This window comes from Orcinus orca, chromosome 5 (genome assembly GCF_937001465.1).
Source record: "Orcinus orca chromosome 5, mOrcOrc1.1, whole genome shotgun sequence".
NCBI classification, from domain to species: Eukaryota; Metazoa; Chordata; class Mammalia; order Artiodactyla; family Delphinidae; genus Orcinus; species Orcinus orca.
This window is the reverse complement of record NC_064563.1, coordinates 145196331-145219765: the sequence shown is the minus strand read 5'-3', so window position 1 is coordinate 145219765 and position 23435 is coordinate 145196331.

Here is a 23435-nt window from a genome sequence, read left to right as displayed (position 1 = left end):
GGAATTAGCTCATCGCAGACACCTGGAACATGCTCTTTAAATTGTTTCTGTTCTCACTTTATAACTTTCATGCAATTGTTTTGACTTATATACTGTTTCATATCCTCTCAGGGCAGATGACAGGCATTCTATTTTTAAAAAATAAATGTGCAAAACTAACAAGAGCATCCCTTTCTTGAGATCCTATTAAAAGCCGGATGGTGTGAGATGCTTTGCATTCACCCTCAGTAATCATCCCAACGACCCTAAATTTGAGATTCTTATGCCCATTTGGCAGCAGAGGGGACACTGAGACCTAGCCAGGCTAAGTAGCCGCCTTGGATTGCACAGCTGGTCAACAGAGACCTGGGGTTCGCCTGGCCGGAGGAACAGCTGCTCATGGACCCACCCACCCCTCCTCACCCTCCCTGCACTGAGAGGAGGCGACCACACACTGCATTCCTGCTGTGGCAGCCTCGCCCACAGACGGCAGGTCCTGACCATTTCTAGAATGTCCCTGGTCATAGCATCCTCGTTTATTTCATGGTTCTGTGCTAAAGCTTACAGAAGGGGAAAGTGGTTTTGGTAGGTGTTACCAGCCTCCTACTACAGTTCCTGTAGCGAACTACCAAAAAATTAGCACATAGAAATTTCTCATCTTAAGCATCTGGAGGTCACAAGTGTGCAACGGGTCTCGCTGAGCTGAAATCAAGGTGTCAGCACGGCTATTTCCTGCTGGCTCCAGGGGAGAATCTGTTTTCTTATCTTTTCCTGTTTCTATGGGCTGCCTGTATTCCTTGGCTTGGGGCCCCTTCCTCTATTTTCACAGGAGCTACTCTGGGTCAGAACCTCCCACTTTTTTTTTTTTTTTGCCATACGCTGGCCTCTCACTGCCGTGGCGTCTCCCGTTGCGGAGCACAGGCTCCGGATGCACAGGCTCAGCGGCCACGGCTCACGGGCCCAGCCGCTCCGCAGCATGTGGGATCTTCCCGGACTGGGGCACGAACCCGCGTCCCTTGCATCGGCAGGCGGACTCTCAACCACTGCGCCACCAGGGAAGCCCAGAACCTCCCACTTTTAGGAACGCTTGTGGTTACCTTGGGCTCATCCGGATAAGCCAGGAAAACCTCCCTATGTTAAGGTCAATGGTTTAGCAGTCTCAGCTCTGCCTGCAACCTGAGCTCCCTTCGACGTGTGCTGTAACGTGGAGTACAGGTGCCGTGGATTAGGACGTGGGCATCTTTGGGTGGGGTCATTCCTCTGCCTACACACAGGGTCTTTCTGGGACTGGAACAAGCCAGACTCCTCCCCACTCAGGGTCTCTGTTCTGTGCAGGATGGCTTCTCCAGGTCTTGGCTCACAGAGGTCTCTTCCCACCTGCCCTGCCAAGGTGGGCTCTCCCATTGCAGCTCCTGGAGCTGTTACCTTGGTTACTGCCTCTCTTCCTAGACCACAGGCTCCAGAGGAAGCAATCACGCTGGAATATCCAGGTACAGTTTTTTGAAAGCACACTTTAAAAAATGGATAGTGCAAAGTTCTGGTTTTGTTTTTTTTTTGAAGTGGTACAACCTTCTTAATTGGTTTTATATTTTTGTGTTTATAAAAATATATCTTGTATTTGTCTAGGAGCCTATTTATTTCACCTACGTGCATATGCTATTTAAATAGAACCTAGAGGAAACTTGACTTTCAGTAAATATATACTGGATGAAGGAATCACTCTTTTGATGACTTTGGCAGACCTGAGTGGTTGGCTCATCAAATTTCCATCCCCCCCCATGTTGTATGTCACCAGAGAAATGCAATAACAACAATGAGATACCACTACACACCTCTTAAGATGGCCAACATCCCGAACACTGGGCTTCCCTGATGGTGCAGTGGTTGAGAATCTGCCTGCTAATGCAGGGGACACGGGTTCGAGCCCTAGTCCGGGAAGATCCCACATGCCGCGGAGCTACTAGGCCCGTGAGCCACAACTACTGAGCCTGCGCTCCACAACAAGAGCGGCCGCGATAGTGAGAGGCCCGCGCACCGCGATGAAGAGTGGCCCCCGCTTGCCGCAACTAGAGAAAGCCCTTGCACAGAAACGAAGACCCAACACAGCCAAAAATAAATAAATAAATAAATTAAATAAAGTACCTATCTTTAAAAAAACAAAAAAAATCCTGAGCACTGACATCACCAAATGCTAGTGAGGCTGTGGAGCAACAGGAACTCTCATCCACTGCTGGTGGGAATGCAGAACGGTAGAGCCGCTTTGGAAGATAGTTTGGAGGTTTCTTACGAAACTAAACGTACTCTTATCGTACAACCCAACAATTGTGCTCCTTGGTATTTACCCAAAGGAGATGAAAACTTATGTCCCCATGAAAACCTACACATGGATGTTTATAGCAGTTGTATTCATAAATGCCAAAACTTGGAAGCAACCAAGATGTCCTTCAGTCGGTGAAGGACAGCCCACCCAGATGATGGAATATCATTCAGTGCTAAAAGGAGATGAACTATGGAGTCACGAAAACACGTGGCGGATCCTTAAATGCATTTGATTACTAAGTGAAGGAAGCCAATCTGAAAAGACTGCATACTGTATGATTCCAATTATACAACATGCTGGAAAAGGCAAAACTATGGACACAGTAAAAAAAAAAAAAAAATCAGTGGTTGTCAGAGAGTGGGTGGGGGGAGAGATGAACAGGCAGAGCACAGAGGAATTTTGGGGTCGTGAAAATCCTCTATAAGATATTACGATGATGCATACATGTCATGATACATTTGTCCAAACCCATAAAATGTAAAACACTGAGTGAACCCTAATGTAAGCTACGGACTCCGGGTGAGATTATAATGTACCAGTGTAGGCTGATCCTTGGTTAAAAATGTGCTACTCTGGGAGTGATGTTGGTCATGCGGGGAAGATAGGCAAGTGGGGTCAAGGGGGAATTTCTGTACCTACCTCTCAATTTTATTGTAAACCTAAAACTGCTCTATAAACTAAGATCTTTAAGAAAAATTGCCATTGTCTAGGATGCTCTGTCTCTCCCATCTACCAACTACAGAGGCTAGAAAGTCTCTCTTTCAGCCTCCATTTTTAGCATGTTTTCTGAGTTAGGCTTGGCGTGTCCATGGAGAAAGGGCCTCAGAGTGATCCGTTCTCCATCCCAGCATGAAGCCCGGCATCGCGGTGTGGGAGGGAGGCAGGACAGGTTTGCAGGAGGAGTGAATGAATAAATGACTAGTAGACATGGGCTGATTTAAATAAGCGACACGGAGAGGCGTGAAGGGCGCTTCCACTTGCTAAGCTCAGGGAGACGCGTGCAGTCTCTCAGAGCATGGAAGCCAGAAGGCCGTTTGCACACAGACATCTGGATCCTCCTCCTGGGAATCTTCTCCAGGGTGGCTCCTCTGTGGAGCACCGCAGGGAGGGGAACGGGGAGGGCACAAGGCAGACGTGAGGCCGGGAGCGGGGATGTCTGGGCTTGTTCCCAGGCCCGGGAGCTGCGAGCTTCCCACACTGCGCTCCAGGATCCGATCAAAGCCCCATTCAAGTCCCGAGGCTAAAGTCGCTGCAGGCGAACACACATTCCTTTCAACCTAAAACCGGGGGAGAATTAACATGTGTGTGTCTTGGCAGAGAGAGGCGGGAAAGGAATCTGGGTGGCTCTGCCTTTCTTATGAGAAGGGTGCGTTCTGAACCCACTGCATGGATGCCCTCCACGAGGTTGAGACCCTTCCCAGCTGGACAGCCCGGGCGTGCTGTGGGCCAGATGTGTGTGCGTGTGTGGAGGGTGCAGATCGGTTAGACAGACCCTCCCTGCCCCCAGTGCGCGGTCCACAGGGAGCTCAGCCGGCAGCCCTCGCTTCGCTCAGCCTCGACCACAGTCAGCAGCCCCAGGAAGTCTGGGACTTGAGCAACAGAATTCAAGGCATTCAGCAGGGACCAGTTTTGCTAAAAAAAAAAAAAAAGAAAAGAAAAAAATTTAACGTTCTTGCCTCTTCAGTTGTTGCAGTGCTCCAGACAAGGACAGGGACCCTCTACCCCATCTTCCCAAATACGGAGCATGTGTTTGCAAAAGGATGGGAGGTGGGCTTCAACATTTCTACTGCCCACCCTGTGGTTCCCCGGGTGGGGAGGCTGCTTTGCGTCCAGCATCCTGTGCTTCTGGGCTTGTGGAAGCTGAGGCCGCCAGGGGAGGGCCAGGTCACTGCTGGCTTAGACCAGAAGGTGTGGAAAGTGTAGGGGCTCACCCGTCAAGGCAAGGGAGAGAGCTCCCTCGTCTGGAAGCTGCAGCTCTGAACCTAGTTGTCTGTCCTGGTCAGGTTCAGCCAGGTTCCAGCAAACGGGAATCACAGAGATGCTTCCTCCCACTTTGAGGCGAACAGCCATCGGTGCAGCCCCAGCTGCCCGCTGCATCCCTGCCCCTGAGGGGCTGACACCTGGTGACATGCTGAAGGGCCCCCCTCTCTGGCCGCGGCACCTCCTGCCTCACACTGAGATCCCCAAACCCCTTCTGCACAGGGTCCAGATATGCCTCTACTGGCCGAGGTTGACGCCCCTCAGCCTCAGGAGCGCTGAGAAATGACCAGAACAGGGTTCATGCTTTAGGGGGAGAATTAATGTATGTGCAATAAATTATAGATTATACATTAGTAAGTCGTGTGTGGGCACCTCTTCAAGGACTAAAGTCCTAAAGGTCATTCACCGTTGGCAGAAGCTGGCCTGTGGGGAGAGGTGCTAAGGCCCGTGACTGCTTCCATTTCCCCTGCCAGGACAGGTTGCTGCTGGGACCTCCCAGAAACTTCTCTGAAGTCCATCTTTTTCCTTTTATTTAGATTTGCTTGTGTGATTTAAAGTTATCAAGTCAGTGTTGGAAACGCCTGCAGCAGCAAAAGCCCCCAAACACTGCCTGAACTTTCTTAGTAAATGATTATGGCCACAGATCTGGATCTTCTATTTAATAGGGGACCCCGCCAAGCAATCCCTTCTTTAGAGGCAGGGCCCTGGGTGAGCAGACACGTGCCACACTGCCCCCTGCTGGCCGGGGAGCACCAGGTCTCCCCCATGCTGCTCTGTAGCTGCTCTGCCTTTTGTTAGCTGGAGAGGGAAGGCAGCCTCAACCCCCCGCAGCTAGAGGAAAGGTCTTCTACTCTTAAGAGAAGGTTAGGTTGTAATCCTAGAGGGCTCTTCCACACGCCCCCAGGCCTTGTGGGGGGCGAGTGAGCTGCACAGACTGTGAGGCAGGAAAGCAGCAACCCCTGCTTTCTATCGTCGACGGAAAAAAAATGCACAACCTAAAAGTTGAGAATCCTGTTTTATTTGGAGGACGGTGAGGACTTCAAGCCCAGGAGGCCGCCTCTCAGATAGCTCTGAGGGACCGCCCTGGAGAGGTGAGGGGGGAGCCAGGATATAGAGGAGTTTTGTAACAAAGACCAGGCAGTCGGAACATCAAAGATTACTGTTAATTAAAGAAAACCAGACGTCACCATTAAGGAATTTAGTGCTTTTCTACGTATGGGAAGACGCAAGAGTGCGGGCTCGCTGAAATCATTCCTTTGTTGTGCACCTCAGCTCTCTGGGGCCAGAACCCTGTGCTTTCTCATCCTACGCCTCCTCTGGGGGCTGTGGGGGGGCCTCGGGGGAGGGCTGCAGTGGCTGCGGGCTAGGTGGCGAACCTCCTGTTTTCCATCCCGAGTTCCCTCAGGGCTCACCATCTGGGCGGCTGTTCTGTGACGGCCTGATGGCTGCAACCTCCTCTGTTTACTGGTATGGCAGGCAATAGTTTTCATTCACATCCTGGGGCATTTAAGACCACCCAGCACGCGCTCAGCACTGTGCTTGGCCAGAAGGGGTCCCAGAGCGACCGGACCCAGCCCGCGTCCTCCAAGAACTTGCCGAGGACTCCATGACCTTCCACCCGCCAAGTGCAGCCGCAGACCTGCTTCTACTGGATGAGGATTAATGAGCAGAACACACACTTGTTCCCAAGGTCGTCCAGCAAAGGTTCTGTGGACCGTGAAGGCCACCCTCCATAAAGTGGGGTCAGTGGACGGTGAGCGGAAAGAGAAGAAAAGTGGGGATCCTGTTTCTCGGCCGGGGGAAGGCTCCCCACTCCTGCCTCTCCTCCAGTGGCCCCAATCTAGACCCTGTACCCTAAGTATGAGCACCAGAAGCCCCTGGGAACTTGCACCTTAATCTCCCAGGCCGGGCAAGCTGACATCTTTCTTCTGGGGAAGCCTGGGAGGGTCCAAGGGGAGGCCCGCTCCTCCCGCAGTTGTGCAGTCAGGACACCCGAGCCCTAGTCGCAGCTCTGCCTGGTGGGAATGTAGCACAAGCCACTTCAAAAACAGTTAAAAATTAAAATTTGTTATTAAAATTAATTTCATCAGTAAATTTTATTTAACTCCATATATCCAAAATAATAACATTTCAATATGTAATGATATAAAATGTTATGGATGACACATTGCACATTCCTTGCTCTGCACCGTCTTTGGAGGCCTGTGTGCATTTTATTTATTTATTTATTTACTTATTTATTTATTAACATCTTTATTGGAGTATAATTGCTTCACAATGGTGTGTTAGCTTCTGCTGTATAACAAAGTGAATCAGCTATACATTTACATATATCCCCATATCTCCTCCCTCTTGCGTCTCCCTCCCACCCTCCCTCTCCCACCCCTCTAGGTGGTCACAAAGCACTGAGCTGATCTCCCTGTGCTATGCGGCTGCTTCCCACTAGCTATCTGTTTTACGCTTGGTAGTGTGTATATATGTCCATGCCACTCTCTCACTTCGTCCCAGCTTACCCTTACCCCTCTCCGTGTCCTCAAGTCCCCTCTCTAGTAGACTGTGTGCATTTTACACCAACTCCATCAGACCAGCCGCGTCTCAGACGGCCCTGGATCCACAGTTCTGGGCTGGGCCACATTCTCTCTTCTTGACCTGGGAACAGCTACTCGGCAAGGAGGAACTGGTGAGCAGAACATAGGTTTCTGGGCAGAAACAGCTGTGAAGTTCCCTAGCACGTATGTATGTCCCTCTCCCCAAATCCCAGCTCCCGTGCCATTGCGTCAGCTCAATTCTATGCTGAAAAAAGAAATAAATGACTTTCTGTGGTCTGCAAATTTAACTCAGATCTGCCTGGGACTCTGGTGTCCCCTTCTCTCACCAGGAAGACAGTATATCACAGTGCGGGACAGCGTCGAGGCCCGCAGTGTGTTCTGGCTCTCTGATGTATTTGTAGGTGTTTGATGAAAGAAAAGAGTCTATGAACAGAAACTCTGCCTGGAGAAATTCTCCAAGTTTTCTATTTCCTCCAGGCCATCCATCTCAGAGCTGGTGACGCGCTAATATGAAGGTCCTATAACAGGGAGCTTTAGAGCGACATGAGGTGGCCACCAAGCTCCATGAGACCTGACACTTTTTCTCTCACAGCACCTCTTCCTGTCTTAAGGGGCATTAGGTGCCACTGGACACAGGATGAGTGAGGCTGGACCAGTTCTCCAGACATGCGGCCTGATAACGCTTTAAGATCACAGGGGTTCTTTACTGAGCAGGGGGCCTGGGGGTGGCCTTTAGTTTTAGAGCCAGAATTCCCAGGTGTCAGGTTCCTAGGGCTGCCAGAACGAGTGACCACAAACTCTGTGGTCTAACACAGCAGGAGTTTATTCTCGTCACCAGTCTGGAGGCCATAATTCCGAAATCAGGTCGTGGGCAGGTTGGTTCCTTCTGGAGGATCCAAAGATGAATCTGACCCAGGCCCTCTTCCAGCTTCCTGCAGGTGTCTGGCAGCCCTTGGCGTTCCTTGGGTTATACGCGCGTCACTCCGGCCTCTGCCCTGTCTTCCCATCACTGTGTGTCTCTGTGTCTGCTCCTCTCCTGACAAGGACAGCAGGCATTGGATCCAGGGCCCATCCGGATAACCCGGCGTGATCTCATCTCCAGGTTCTTAACCACTTGCATCTGCAAAGACCCTGTTTCCAAATGAGGTCACATTCTGGGGTTCTGGATGGACATACATTCTGGGGGGGACACCATTCAACCCACTACACCAGTCAATTCCTACACCGGAGAGAAACAAAAGAGGAGGGGCTGGACTGCCCCACATTCGCACAGTTTGCTGTTCACACAGCCTTATTCTAGCCTGTTTCCTCCAGCCCTGGAGGACAAAAGTGCTTGCCCAGGTCTCACCAGCCCGGCCTGACCCATGGTCCCTCCACATGGATGGAACTCCGTGGACACCCACGATGACCTGGGTCTGCCACCTGGTCTGGTGAACCGATGTCCGAATGGGTCTGCCGAGGGATTTTTATTAATATCTCCAAGTTCAAGTTCCACAGGACGGTGAGACAAGTATTGACAAAGCAGGGTGTGAAGGGCCAAGTATGAACGGAAGGGCCAGGGTGCTTTTATTAGCTTTTCTCCTCGCTTGTGGCAGCTGTCAGAGGTTGCATCCCTCACGACTTTCTATGATACAAACGTTGGCTCAGTCCAGCTTTCATTCCAGATCCCCTGGCTTTCACTCCTGGGAAGTCTGGGAATGGGTGTCACCGAGGGCCTGTTTGCCTTCTGCCTCTCTGCTCTACCCCAAGGGATTTCCCTCACGGTGACAGAAAGGCTGCAGCGGTTCCACGCATCACATCTTTATACTGCACCCTCCAGGAGAAAAGCAGGCTGGTTTCCCAAATGCCTCTTAGAAGAGCCTTGTGTTCCCTCCACCCCTGTGAGGGCAGATGTCCCCCACGCCTCAATGGCAGCAGGCAGGCTGCAGGTTCATTTCTGAACCCGTCTCACACGGATGACTGTAGGCCAAGGTCACTCTGGGCTAAGAGGATGGACTCACCCGTTGGGTTAAAACAGTGGAGGCCTTCCCTGCAGCTTGGGTAGGTTCACCCAAATGCTCAGAAATGCAGGAAATGATTTACACAGGAGGATGTTCATTTGCATTTCTTTTAAATTGCAAACAATTGGAAATAATGAAATGAAATGCCTTAGCTATTTGATGGTGTATTATATAACCATTTCAAGGAGCAAATAATAGTACAGGAAAATAGGTGTATTTTAAAGGAAAAGTACACAGTGTGAACTCAACTTGATACCTACACACATGGGGCGAAAAACTGGAAGGACATCCACCAAAAAGTGTGCTACTCTGAGAGCTAGGGTTGTTATTTTCGTCTTTATATTTTCCACATTTATTCAATAGGCATGTATTTCGTATACGTCTGTAGGTATTAGTTTGCTGGGTCTGCTGTAACGAAGTACCGCAAACTGAGCGGCTTAAGCAACAGAAGTTTATTCTCCCACAGTCCTTTCCGGAGGCCAGAGCTCTGAGCTGGGGTTGTCCGCAGGGGTGGGTCTTTGTGAGGCTCTGAGGGGGCATCCATCCCAGGCTCTCCCCCAGTTTCTGGGTTGTTAACAGTCGTTGTCACTCCTAGGCTCGTAGAAGCCTCATCTTCACATAGCAACTCCCTGTCCCTCTGTCCAAATGTCCCCTTTCTGTAAGGACACCGGGCACACTGGCTGAGGGACCACCTACTCCAGTGTGAGCTCATCTTAACTAACGACATCTGCAATGACCCTATTTCCAAATAAGGTCACATGGTGAGGTGCTGGGGGTAGGGCTGGAATATATGAATTTTGAGGGGACACAATTCAGTCATAATTATACGCCTCTATATGTTTATACGCACACATATGCACACATACAATGTTCTTAAAAGAGAATAAATGAAGCTTTGAGAGCAGAGTGGTGACCATGGTGAGAACCTCTAGCTGAGAGTGGCTGGCCGGGGAGGAGGCCATGTGATCGGGGACCCAGAGGTGGAAGCCAGCAGCTCCCGTGAGGGCTGGAAGCACAGGCATGTCTCCCAGTGTCCCCTTGAGGCAGGTGAGGGGGCACCGTCCTCACGCAATTCCCCTCGAGTCTCAGCGGCTTGTGGCACTTTGGATTCCTCACGGGTGTTTGCAATCCCTGCGCTGCTGACGTCAGAATTAGGACAGAGATTTTATCAAGCTCTTCTCAGAGAACAAGCCAGAGCAGGTAGCTTAGAGCAGCTGGATGGTGACGTGAGATTCTCGAGGTGCTGTTGTGACAGAGTCGAAAACTGGCTGCAGGGCGTCGATCCCCAGACTGCCCCCCAGAGGAGCAGCGTGGAGGGGTACCCACCCAGGGCTCACTGGCTCCCCCGACCTCCCCTTCCCGTATCTCCCTCATGCCTGTCCCCAGCCAGCGATTCTGACCCACTCACCCCCCCACTTGCCCTTTTGATTCAGTCTTTGGTGCCAGCCCGCTTTCCTCCGGCCTCAGCGCCAGAACCTGGATGAATAGATGAGTTTCATTGTTACGGTCTAATCCCCATCATTAACTACCGCACAGGAACTCTGGGACCAAGGAAAAGACGCTGCCTCGGGGCCAAAAAAATGGGAAAACGCATGGACAATGGAAGTGAATTAACCCCTCACCCTTGTTGAATCATCTCTCTGCTCCCCTGACCTTCATGGTGTCCCTGTGGGAACCAGCCCCCGTGCTAATCAGGGGCCCCACGAGCATGACCGCAGTCCCTGCCAGCAGGGAAGCCGCCGTCCAGCAGAGGACATCCATGCATGGACGATGATTAACCCAACAGTGTGGGAAATGCCAGTGTGAGGGCTTCTTCCACAACACGGCGGCTTCCTGGAAGCCTTCCTGGAGGAGGAGACGTATGAATGGAGGTTTCCAGGCTGCGAGAGCAAGCTAAAGCGGGCGGGTGGGAATGGACTGGCAGGTGCCGTGGATCTGGGTGGACAAGGCTTTGCCTGAAGGAGTAGCAGGAGGTGGGGTGATAGGGGGTCTGGGCCAGGCTGCTTAGGACCACGGCCAAGTCCATAGTTGGGGCTGGGTGGGGAGGAGTGGGGAGTAAGGCAACAGCCTAGGGTCAGACAAGCAAGGCCTGGCTGGGAGGGAGTTAAGGGACCCGACTCTGGCCTGACCTCATCTCACCTTGGTTACATCTGTAAAGACCCTATTTCCAAATAAGGTGACATCCACAGGTACTGGGGGGTAGGACTTGGATATCGCTTTTTGGGGGGACACGGTTGGAAAGAAGCCCGCACAAAAGCGAGGCAGGCATAGCATCAGCTTGACCCACTCAGGGCCTCTCAGGACCTCTGGAGCCATGGGCAAAAACAAGAGAGGTTCCCCAGGGAACGGGGAGGGATGAGAACCCAGCCACTGCTCCGGGTGAAGAGTTGTGAAACCTCAAGAATGCAGAGCCCCAGACTTCCTTCACTTGAGACAGTGAGAAAAATCCCGAATCAAAAGCATCCAAAGAACAACGTCCCAAGCCAGTGGTGTCTCCTGGTATCTCGTGTCAGGCTTGAACACGTCTAGGATCTCAGCCGCTGCCAGCACGGTGTGCGCCCGGGGCTTCCAGCGTCCTTGGGCTCCTCCCTGAAGCCACCAAGCCACAGTTCCAGGCTCTGTGCCCAGGTCTTCCACAGCCCCGGGGACCTGGCCTGGGGCTGGCCTTGCCCACCGCACAGCAGCTTTTGTGCGGCTCCTTTTCAGCGCTCAGGGCTTGGCCCGCAAGCCTCTGCCCTCCCGTCCTGGCTGGACAGCCTGGCCTGACCACTGCCTGGCTTCACGCTGGGGAAGGGCATCGGGACCTCGTGGGTTAGAGTCCCGGCTCGGGAGAGGGGCGCTGGTAAGTCGAGGCAGCAGGAGGCCACGCCACCAGCCTCATCCCAGGTTTCAGCCCCGCTGCGCCTCTGCAGCCCCGAGAATTTGGGGAAGGTCCTGTGTTGGCTCAGTTGCTTCATCTGTAAAGTGGGTCACTAGGAACACCCTCCATGGGGCTGTGGTGGTTAAATGACACAGCGTACTAGCCCGGAGTCTGGCTCTCAACTCATGATGCTGTACCTTTCATTATTCTTGGCCTCGCTTTCCTCACTTGCATATAGAATGGAAGAGCCTCAGATCCCTTCCAGGGGCCTGTCCCTACCTGCTTCCCCACCAGGGCGGCGGTGAGCGTGTGCTCTGGCCGACAGGCGCGGCTTCTCTCCTTGTGAGAAGGTAAACGGAGGCATCGTGAACATTTTCAGAGTTTATCTGAGCAAAAGTTGATTGGAACGGGGCAGCGCCCAAACCAGCAGTGGCGAGGAGCCCTCGCAGACAGAGGCGGGGACATCAAAAGCGGGCCATTCCTGATGGGCGTAGCTGAAGGCCCAGGGGGCTGTTAGGACTGGTTGTCCTTCGGGTTTGATTTCAGAACCGGGAGGCGTTTGCAGGCTTAGATCTTGGTTTGCTTACGCAGCCGTCGAGCCGTATCTGTTGAACAGCCTCCGTGTTGGATTCATTTAACATCTGCTATGCAGGACACTCCAGTCCCCAAGGCAGCCCTGGCCCTTCCACCCTGTGAGGACCACCCGGTCCCTCTGGGACAAGCGCCTGGCCCAGGCTGCCCTCGCGGGCTGTGACCCGGGCAGTCGCACAGGCCCCCTGTGCCCCACCGCCCAGCAGGGCGACTTCTGCACGCACCACCCTCTTCACCCGGCCGCTGTCCTAGGAAGGACTCGGTGACATCTCCACCCAGGAGTGCTCTGTCCCCCCAGCCCCCCGGGGCTTGTCCTGGGGGTGGGGAGGTGGCAAGAGGAGGGTGTCCAGTGCTGCCCAAAGGGCAGGGTGGCTTGAGGCTTACATGGACACGCCCGCCCCCAAGCCTGTGCGCCTCTGCCGCCCAGCCGGAGCGACTGGTTTCACGCCCCCCGCAACCCAGTCGGCATGTGCTCTCGGGGTGCAGACGGCCCTTTGCAAGGGCTCCGTCTCCTGATCCCGTCCCCACCTCCCGCACCGTTCCCTGCTGATCTTGCTTTGTTCAGATGCCTCTGCCCGCTGCTCGTCTCTGGGGGGGTGTGCGTGTGCGTGTGCAGGTGCAGGGCCCCTGCAGTGAGGCCCGTCTGAGGGTCCGGGGTGGTCCTGGCTCACAGGCTCACTGCGTGTCCGTCAGGGACCAGGCAGGCACCGTGCGATGGGGAGTGTCCGCGAGGACCAGCGTTGGCTTCCTGGGGCTGCCTTAGCAAAGTACCGCAGTCTGGGGGCTTAAACAGCAGAAGCCTATTCTCTCTCAGTCTGGCGGCCAGAAGCCTGAACTCGAGGTGTCAGCAGGGCTGTGCTCTCTCTGAACCCTCAGGGGAGGATGCTGTCTTGCGTCTCCCAGATTCTGGTAGCTGCTGGCAGCCCTTGGCTTGTGGCTCCATCACTCCAGTCTCCACCTCCGTTTTCACACGGTCTTCTCCTCGTGCATCTGTGTGTCTCCACTTTCTCACAAGGACACCAGTCGCTGCATCAGGGCCCACCCTAATCCAGCCTGACCTCATCTGAACTTGACGTCATCTACAAAGACCCTATTTCCAAATCAGGTCACTTTCAAGGGTGCTGGGGGATAGGATCTCAGTGCATCTTTTGGGGGACACCTTCACCCCACATCAGGACCTATGAGGGAAGGGCTCTGCTCCTTTTTAATCACGGCACATGCTCCCATCTGTTCACCACCCTCCCCTCCCCCCATCACCCCGCCACAGACCCCTCCCCTCCCAGTCTGCCCCTCCCCCCAGGCTGTCCTCAGCGACTTTGCCCACAGCCCAAGCTCAGCTCTTCCTAACCACCCACCCTCTCCTGCCACTCAGCCGGGGGTCACACCCTTGTCCCACACTGCTCAGCTGGCTTCACCTCCGCAGGCTGGACCTTGGCCCGTTCCGCCTGCTTCCTCCCCCCTCCCCCTTTCTGTCTCTCCATCCTGACTGTGGGAGCCTGGAAGGCAAGTCGGCTGCAGCTAATTCCAAGGACGGTGCCTATGGCAGTGTTTTAACACTGGGCTGTCGATGACACATCCACTTTGCTGGTTCCTTAAAGGGAGAGGCAGAGTGGGCTGTGCACATGGACCATCCCTGCAGGACGGCCTTGTGAGGCCCCTCACAACGGAATGTAAGCAGGCCACGCACCCTGCTGGTCCCACCCACCGTTCCATCCCTCCCGTCCGTCCAGTTCCTCTAAGTACCCCCATGTGTCCCCCACAATATACCCAAAGGGACGGTCCATTCATCCCTCCCGACATAACTCCCACTGGCTCCCAGGGCCCCTGCGATGCAGTTCGCCGTGTCCAGTGTCAGGGCCGGGTCTGAGGCCCTGCAGCACTGTCCCTGCTGTTCTCATCCTACACTGCCCTCAGCTAAGGGCATCGATTTCAGCTGCTATTGCCTTCAAAGAGGATTTTACTGACTCTTGTTCTTAATACAAAAGTCATATAAGTTTATGCTAAAGTTTTTTGAAAATTTCAAGAAAAAAGAAAAGCTTTAAACCACCTGTAACCTCACCATCCAGAAATCACCTATAACAAATTGGCGTCTTTTCAATGTTTTCTGTAGGTAAGTGTCATAGTCCGAATGTTTGTGTTCCCTCAAAATTCAAATCTTGGGACTTCCCTGGTGGTCCAGTGGTTAAGTATCGACAGATTCTTGCAATGCAGGGGACGCTGGTTCGATCCCTGGTCGCGGAACTAAGATCCCACATGCCGTGGGGCAACTAAGCCCGCGTGCCGCAACGACAGAGCCCACGCGCTCGGGATCTCGCGGGCCGCAACTAGAGAGAAGCTCACGCACCGCAACGAAGAGCCCGCGAGGCAGAACGAAAGATCCCCCGTGCTGCAACTAAGACCTGATGCAGCCAATAGATAAACAAATATTAAAAAAAATTCAAATCTGGAGACCCTAATGCCCCATGTGATGTTAGGAGGTGGGGTCTCTGGGTGGTGATTACGACCCCCGGGTGGAGCCCTTGTGGAAAAAACCCCAGAGAGCACCTTGCCTTTTCCCCATGTGAGGACGCAGGGAGAAGTGTGAGGCCCGGAAGAGGACCCTCACCGACCACGCTGCACCCTCCAGGACCGGGAGAAATGAATTGCTTGTTCATCAGCTCAGGCTGCAGCATTTGTTACAGCAGCCCGAATGAACTGAGACAGTTAATGTGCCCTGTGCCAGAGAGAGAGATAAACTGTAGGATTGGGGGTCCCTCTTCGTTCACTTGATAGCACAGCACGAACACCCCTGCGCCATCCCATAGTCTCTACGGTGATGTTTGCAGTCGTAGCCCAAGGGGGCTGAGGGGCCACCATGTGGGGCGCGGGAAGGGCTGGTGTCCCGGCTCCCCTGCCCTGCTGCGAGCAGAACAGCTTTAGGCTTTTGGTCTGGAGGCCACTGTGCAATATTTAAAAGTTTTCAGTAAAGCTTCTCAGTGCTAGGATATAAGGAGACCCCTGCCTTAGGTAGGTCTCCGAGGCACTCTACGCCGTGAATGCGTCGTGCATTACCTAGCGGTCCTCTACGGGGGCGCGTCTGGACCGCCTCTGTTTGCCGATACGCATGGCCCTGTGCGCTTCGTAAGCGGCTTCCCGTGCATCTCACTGTGAAGGAGGCCACCCTTCGTGTCAGCCATGTGCCCGTGCTGGACGCAGGGTTCGAAGTGTGCTGGTGGCCACGGGAGGATGGGTTCCTGCACCGGAAGCACAACACTCAAGGGCACGTGACCTTCAGCCTTTTGACGCGGAGCCCCAGCCCCTGAGGTCATCTTAGGGTCACAAGTAGAACAAAAAAAGAGGGAGAGGGAGGTAAGGGGAGAAGAAAGCCAGGGAAAGGTAAACTAAAATGGAAGAGAAATGTATCTGGGCTTGAAGGCAGAAGTGAAGGTGATGAGAGGTGAGGGGGCAGGCGGAAGAGGCTCTCGAGGTGAAAGGGGCTGAGACGCTCGTCACATGAAGCACTTTCCATGTGCTGGGCGTCGTTTAAGAGCGTCACAGAACAGCCCCTCGAGGCTTCACCACAGTCCTGCCAGTAGATATCGTCACCTCCATTTTGTGTGCTGGGAAAGGGAGGCACAGAGAGGTTGAGTGACTTGCTCAAGGTCACACAGTCAGTAGTGATGGAGCTGGGACTCGAACCCAGGGAGTCATCCTCTTGACCCCTCAGCTTGGCGTGGGGGTGGGGATGGGAGGTTTGGTGAGTGCTTGACCCTCCCCTCCCTTGTGGGAGGGACAGAGGGGCTGGGACCGCCTTGGGGTGGAGTCGGGCTGGTGAGGGGGTATAACCCCACCATCACGTGGTCCAACCAGACATCTCAGAGGGGCAATTTAAGGGGCCGAGGCTTTACTTTTATTTTAAAACAAACATGGACAGTCTATGTAACAGAATGACAATATTTCATGGCCTTTAAAGATAAAACATAAGTCTCTGAAGACATTCTGAACTTCCAGGAGGCAACTCAGGGCCAAAGACGCCCGAGAGGTGCCCCGAGCTTTCCCTGCATTAGGCGTGCGCAGTTCAGTGGAGAAGTTTGAGAAGTACTGACTTGAGTTAACTCTCTTCATTTTAGAGCTGCAGGAACTCGCTCCAGAAATCGAGGGAATTTCCCAAGACACCTTCATGAATGACTAGTGGCTGAGCTGGGGTAGAAACCAGGATGTTTTTTTCTTCTACATTCAGCTATTTTGTGCAGTCTTCTCAGGGCTTGGCCGACTTCAAACCGGCTAACAGAGAGATGCCGGGCCCATGACCGGGCGGCCAGCACGTGACCAATCCGGGTATAGCCACTGGGGAGACCACACCCCATCTTGCTTGGCTGCCCGGTCTGCACATGTCCCAAGGAGAGTCGTCTTCTCCTATTTGACAAAAGCATTCACAGGACTCTGGGTGGAGCCGGGGGAAGGGAGCCGGGGCCTTTCACAGGGGGGACCTCTGTACAGTCAAGCGTCTCACTTAATGAGGGGGAGTTTCATAAAAACTCTCCCCTGTGGGGCGGACCAAATAGGTCACCCCAGAACTGCCCTGTTGACATAGGGATCAAATTCAGCTGAAGGCACTTGCAAGGAGGGTGGTCTGGACCCCCTTTTCCTCCTGAAAGTGAGAGATAAAAGTCCCCTTTGAGGGGACTTCCCTGGCAGTCCAGTGGTTAGGACTCCGCGCTTCCACTGCAGGGGCCACGGGTTTGATCCCTGGTCGGGGAACCGAGATCCCACGTGCTGTGAGGCCAAAAAACAATAACAACAACAACAACAAAAAGTCCCCTTTGAGGGCTGCCCTCCCGGCACCAGGAGGCCAGGGAGCTCTGTACAAACAGACCTCGTTAGAATAGTGCTTCCCTTCCCCTTGCCTCGCCACGTACTTAGTCACTTTTCCGCAATAGTCGCTCTGTTCAACCCGGTATAAACGCATGTCGGTTTTGCCACTTCTTGGGGTCCTCATTGCCTTATGAAGGCTCCTGTGTCTGACATGGAATAAACTTACATGGAATAAATGTGTCTGCTTTTCTCCTGTTAATATGTCTTATGTCATTCAATTCTCAGGCCAGCTGAAGATGGAGAGATAGAGTTTGACTTCCTACAACTGCCTGGCACTGGGCACTGATAGACGGACACTGGCCGGGGTGCAGGAACAGGGCCCCAGGGACCCCCATGATCCAGGACTTACCTCTTTAGGGAGATCCCCACAGGGAGCACTTGGGGGGCCTTTGTGCAGCAGCCATCTATGGACTGGAGTATTTCAGGGACAAGAGGCCGAGCCCTGCCAGCCATCCAGCTGTCCACTGTCTCCGTTCTCAGCTCCGTCTGCCTGTGAGATCGTCTCCGCCCATCAAGCAGGCCATGGGCCTCACGGTCCTCTGTGGCCCCATCACCCCTTCCGCAGACACTGGGAGATTTACCATCTCTGGAGAGTGGGACCAGCTCTTGTGCTTTGTAGGTGACAGTTATTAATAAACCTGGACTGGGTTGAAGAAACGCATTTCCAACAGTGGCATATACACTCGGCAGGCACGCAGAGGGCACGGCTCTGTATGAGTTAGCTATCACTGCCTAACAAATAAACCCAGGGTGTAGTGGCTGAGAACGACATTTATCATCTCCGTTTCCGTGGGGCAGGGATTCAGGCACGGCTGGGCTGACTCTTCCTCGGGGCTTCTCCCAAGCTTGCAGTCAAGGTGTCCGTGTGGGACCCCAGGCATCTGAAGCTCCGCTGGGGTCTGCCCGCATGCAGTGCTCATCAGAAGGCAGGCTGGCTGTTCAGAGGCTGCCCTAGTTCCTTGCCACGTGGACCAGAGCCTAACACAACTGCTGCTTCATTGGAGTGTGCAAGCTGGGAGCACAGCAGAGAGAAGCCCTGCAGGACGGAAGTTGGTCTTGAGACCTCAACACGGAAGTGACATCCTGTCATTCCTGCTGTTTTCTATTCTTTAGAAGGTAGTCACTAGGGGGGGTCACATAGGACATGAACGGCAAGAGGCAGAGTCATGGTTGGGGGCTGTCTTGGAGCCTGGCCAGCCCCAGCACTCTGCATCAGGGTGGACTGCCTGGAAGCAGCAGCGCTGACCGACACTCACCAATTTTGTGCCGGCCCGTGCTCAGCACTTTACATCAATGACCTCCAACTTTGGGATGTCCTGCCCTGTGTCCTGTGTCACTGAACCCTGATAACACAGACACTTGGAGAAGGTGAGCGACTTTCCCCCGTGGATTAATGAGGGACAAAGCCCAGTGCTGACCCAGATCATCTGGCTACACCGGCTCAATCTTCCCGCTGGCCGTGATCTTGGCCTTTCTTGAAGTTGAGGGGTTTTACTCTAAGGAGGTGGCACTGGGCACAGCTGTGAAGGAGGAGAAGGACTGGGCCTGATGACTTGGGTGAAGAACGTTCTCACTGGGGAAATGCCAAGTCCCAAGGTTAAGCTACCTTGACCTGTGGGTATTTGGAGCTGAGGCAGAGGTATGTCCTCGGGCTACTGGCTCTATTCATACCTTCTGGAAACCTGTCAGGGCTGACTCTTGGCAAAGGGACCTGCAGCCTGGGTTTGCAGGTGACTGAACACCAAAGAATAAGCCAGCTGCCGTGACAACACTCCAGTGGTCCCCTCGACGTGGAGCCTTTCAGAGGTGTCGCCAAGACGCCCGCCTCTCGCTGGGACACAAATGCAAGACAAACAGTTGCACAGGGACAGGGAGAAAGGCCTCGGCCTCAGCACAGCCCGTCCTGCAGGGGCCTGGCCCTCAGCGGGGCCTAGAGCTTCCTTGCTGTAGCCTCATCTCATCCAGGAACTGACGCTGCTGCGAAGGCCAGACCCGCCCACGGGCCAGATCAAGGTGTCCTTTCCTTGTCCGTGGGCCTGTCTTTCTGGCTGGGGGTCAGACGAAAGACGAGCCCCTTAGAAGTCAGATTTCTTTCTGTTTTTCTTACTCTGGTTTAATAAGCAGGAGAAAAGAGAGAGTGCTTGGGGCCAGAAAGCCATGAGGGTGCCGTTGAGGGAGGTCACGTCGACGGGAATTTTCTCCTGGGCTGTACATCTTGTGGGTCTCCCTGTACATAGAGCTGAAATGTCCTGAGTCAGAGCCTGTAAGACGTGAGAGCTTCCTGGGGCTGCTGTTAAGAAAGCACCTCACTCAATACTCTGTAATGAGCTATATGGGAATAGAATCTAAAAAAAGAGTGGATATGTGTATATGTATAACCGATTCACTGTGCTCTACAGCAGAAACTAACACAACATTGTAAATCAACTACACTCCAATAAAAATTAATTAAAAGAAATAAACATTAGGTTCCGCTTCAATATTTTAAAAAAAAATAAACTGAGGGATTTTAAAACAACAGAAATGTGTTCTCTCACAGTCTGGAAGCCGGAAGTCCCAAATCACCATCACTGCGCTGGCAAGGTGTGCCAAGGTGCCAGCAGGGCTGTGGTCCCTCTGGAGGCTCTAGGGGAGAAGCTGTTCCTGGTCTCCTGCAGCTGCTGTAGGCTGCCCGGTATCCTTGGTTTGTGGCCCCATCACATGAATCTCATCCATGTGGTCGCATGGCCTTCTCCTCTTCTGCGTGTGTGTGTGTGAAATCTCCCTCTGCCTTCCTTTTGTAAGGCCACCTGTGAGGACATTTAGGGCCCGTGTGGATAAGCCAGGATCATCTCCTCATCTCAAGAGCTTTAGCTGAATCATATCTGCAATGTCCTTTTTTGCTGTATAAGGTCAGAGTCACAGGTTCCAGGACTTAGGAAGGACGTGGGTGTCTTTGGGGGACAATCATTCAGCCTTTCACGGATGGTGGCTGCCAGGCGGAGAGGTGCCCTTGGTGGTGTCGTCAGGCTCTGGGTGCCTGTGACCTCTGTCTCGTGCTGCAGGTGAACCCAGGGACGCCTGCAAGGGAGCAGGTGTAGACTGGCGAAGTAAGCCACGGAGGACCTCAGTACACTGGAGAGCACCTCGGGCTGAGGGACCTGGGTACACTGGAGAGCACCTCGGGCTGAGGGTCCTGGGTACACTGGAGAGCACCTTGGGCTGAGGGTCCTCTCTCCACCTCCTCCCCTCCTGCTGTCACACTCTGGAGGGCCCAGGGTCCCTCCGGGGACAGAGCCCGAGGCGTGCTCCACGCTCTGGCGGCCTGCACATGGTGACCGGAGGTCGTCGCCCTGACCCCGAGTGTCGGTTTGAGTCTGAATCCTACCAGGAGTGGGACTTCAGGGACTTTGCATCTCGAGGCTGGATCCTGTCCCCTGGGGCTGTGGTTCTCACAGCAGCCCATGAGTGCAGGTCAGCAGGGGCCTGAGAAGGAGGGGGCGGGGCGGGGCCTGCTCTGAGGGCTCACAGGCCATCAGGTTGGCCACCCTGGCCGAGGTCACTCCCTCCACGCTATGGCTCGACGTCCCAGCACAGCTGCTCTGTCACTGTCGACTCCAGGGGACTCTCCCAGGGACCCACAGGGGTCAGGACCCGAGGTCCAGCCACGCTGAACACCCTTGCTCCACAGGCTGCCCTGGTGACGGGATCGAGGGGGCAGTGACGTCACTGGTTGCTGACGCAGGCCCACTGCTGCTGCTGGGACGGCACATGGGGCTCAGGAATCCCCAGGCGGTGGTTTGGAGGAAGGATGCTGAGAGAGCCCCACCCCCCAGTGGGGTTCCTTGAGGCACTGCTTTGAGGGGTCCACTCCCGGCCCGTGAGCTTCTCTCCCCTCTGTCCCCACTGAGACCCGGGATCCCAGGTTCCTACAGACACAGGATGCTGTCCCCATCCTGTGTCTGTAAAACCCCTTTACCAGTGTTCTGGGGCTGCTGTGACCAAGGGCCACAAACTGGGTGACTTTAAACGACGGGCGTTTATTGCCTCACGGTTCTGGAGGCCAGAATCCAAGATCAAGGTGTCCCTGAAACCAGTCAGGGCGAGTCCTCCCAGGCATCTTCCAGCGTCTGGGGCTGCTGGCAGTCCCTGGTGTCCTCGGCTTGTAGACGCTTCACTCCAGCCTCTGCCTCTATGTTCCCAAGGCCTTCTCCCTCTGCGTCTGTCCACGTTTCTTGCTTCTTTAAGGACACTTGTTATAGGCTTGCCCTAATCCAACATGACCTCATCTAAACTTCGTGACATCTGCAAAGACCCTACTTCCAAACAAGGTCACGCCCACGAGTACCAGGAGTTAGGACTGCAGCATCTCTTTTGGGGGACGTGCTTCACCCCATAACCACCCCCGTGAGTGGGGCCACAGGCAGTGCCCCACCTGGCTGATGGCGCTATGTGAGGGGGTCTCCTGTTCATTCTTCATTGGTTTGGGGGGTAGGTTATTGTGGCCACAGCTGCCTGTCATCAGCTCCAAGAGGTGTGTGGACAGATCTGCCTTTTCAGTAAACAAAGGATGTTGTGGCCATCGGGCCGTCAGCCACTGCATCCTGATGGGATTCAGGATGGAGAAAAGCAGGATACTGGCCCCAGATCGTTAAGGTGCATATCAAAGGAAAGATTTCCATGAGCCCAGACTCCTGCATCTTCCCTTATACAGAAAAACCCTAAATTCATTCACTTGAGATGTCTGGTTTTTCTTTAATTAACAGTAATCTTTCGATGATCCAACTACCTGGTTTTTGTTGCAAAAACTCCTGTATAACAACGTATATGTGTATATATATATATCACTTTGCTGTACACCTGAAAGTAACACCACATTGTAAATTAACTATACTTTAATTTTTTAAAGAAGTTTTAAAAAAAGGTTAAAGCAAAACCACTCCTATGTACCCTGGCTCCTCCCTGACCTCTTTGGGGCAGTTTCTCAGGGCTATCTGGGAGGCTGCCTCCCGGGCTTGAGTCCTCAGAAAGTCCACCAAATAAAACATAATTCTTAACTTTCAGGTTCTGTATTTTTTTTTCAGTTGACAGGCGGCATGATGGAAATGCCAGGATTTTACCCAGAAGGGAATCAAGACTCCAGTGGAGAAAACAAGGAGAGCAGACAAGCTACTGCAGGGATCCCAGTATATACTTGGGGTTTTGGTCATCTGACCAAAAGGGTCAAAGTTGACACCCTGCAAACATATTAGAATATCACAGAAATGATCAGAAACACCAGCCTGAAATTTGAGGAGAGCAGACGTGAACTGCTCCCAAGTTCAAACCTTTTTCGACGGGGCTTTGCAGCGTCCCTCCACTATCATCTAAATCCAAATTCCGATTTGTTATTTTTCAGGGTCCTCCCTACTCCAATACAGCAGATTATTTTAAATAGCAAAGCATGATGTAGACAACATCGTGGACTGCAAACAGGAGGCTGGTGGCCACCATAGCAATTCATTCTGCTAATAGGTCTACGTCACAAACGAGACGTATGAGAAAAAAGCAGGAAACAAAGCTATACCGACAATACAGCGACATCTTTATAACAAGAAGAAGCAAACTCTTCTCCACCCCCACCAACATACGCACGCAATACAGAAAAAGGATTTTTAAAAAGCACACCAAAATCTCAACAGTGGTTCCCACTGTAGGGAGTGTGGAGGTGGGGTCAGTTCTTTCCCTCCCTTTTTATAGGAACTCTGACTGGCAGGGTTGAAGAAATCTTTGAGGTTTGTCCCAAGCCCTGGGCAAGCACGACTCTTGCCCTCCGTTGAGGCTGTCGACTGAAGAAAAGTGCACAACCTAAAAGTTGAGAATTATGTTTTATGTGGCGGACATACTGAGAACTTCAAGCCAGGGACACAGCCTCCCAGATGCTCTGAGGGACTGATCTGAAGAGATCAAGGAGGTGCCAGGATGTATAGGAGTTTTTGCAACAAAAACTAGGTAGTTGGAATATCAAAAGATTACTGTTAATTAAAGAAAAACAGACACCTCAAGTTAATGATCTCTCTGTATGGGAAGATGCAAGAGTCGGGGCTCATGGAAATCATTCCTTTGATGTGCACCTTAACGATCTAGGGCCAGTATCCTGCTTTTCTCCATCCTGAATCCCCTCAGGAGGCACAGTCTCTGGTGGCTGCAATGGCTGCTGACTTGATGGCCACAACATCCTTTGTTTACTGAAATGGCAGGCGACATTCCTCGTCCACAAGTCCAGAACCATGAGTTATGTGAATGCGCCTGACATCTCCTCTGTGTGAACAAGTGGGTGGCTT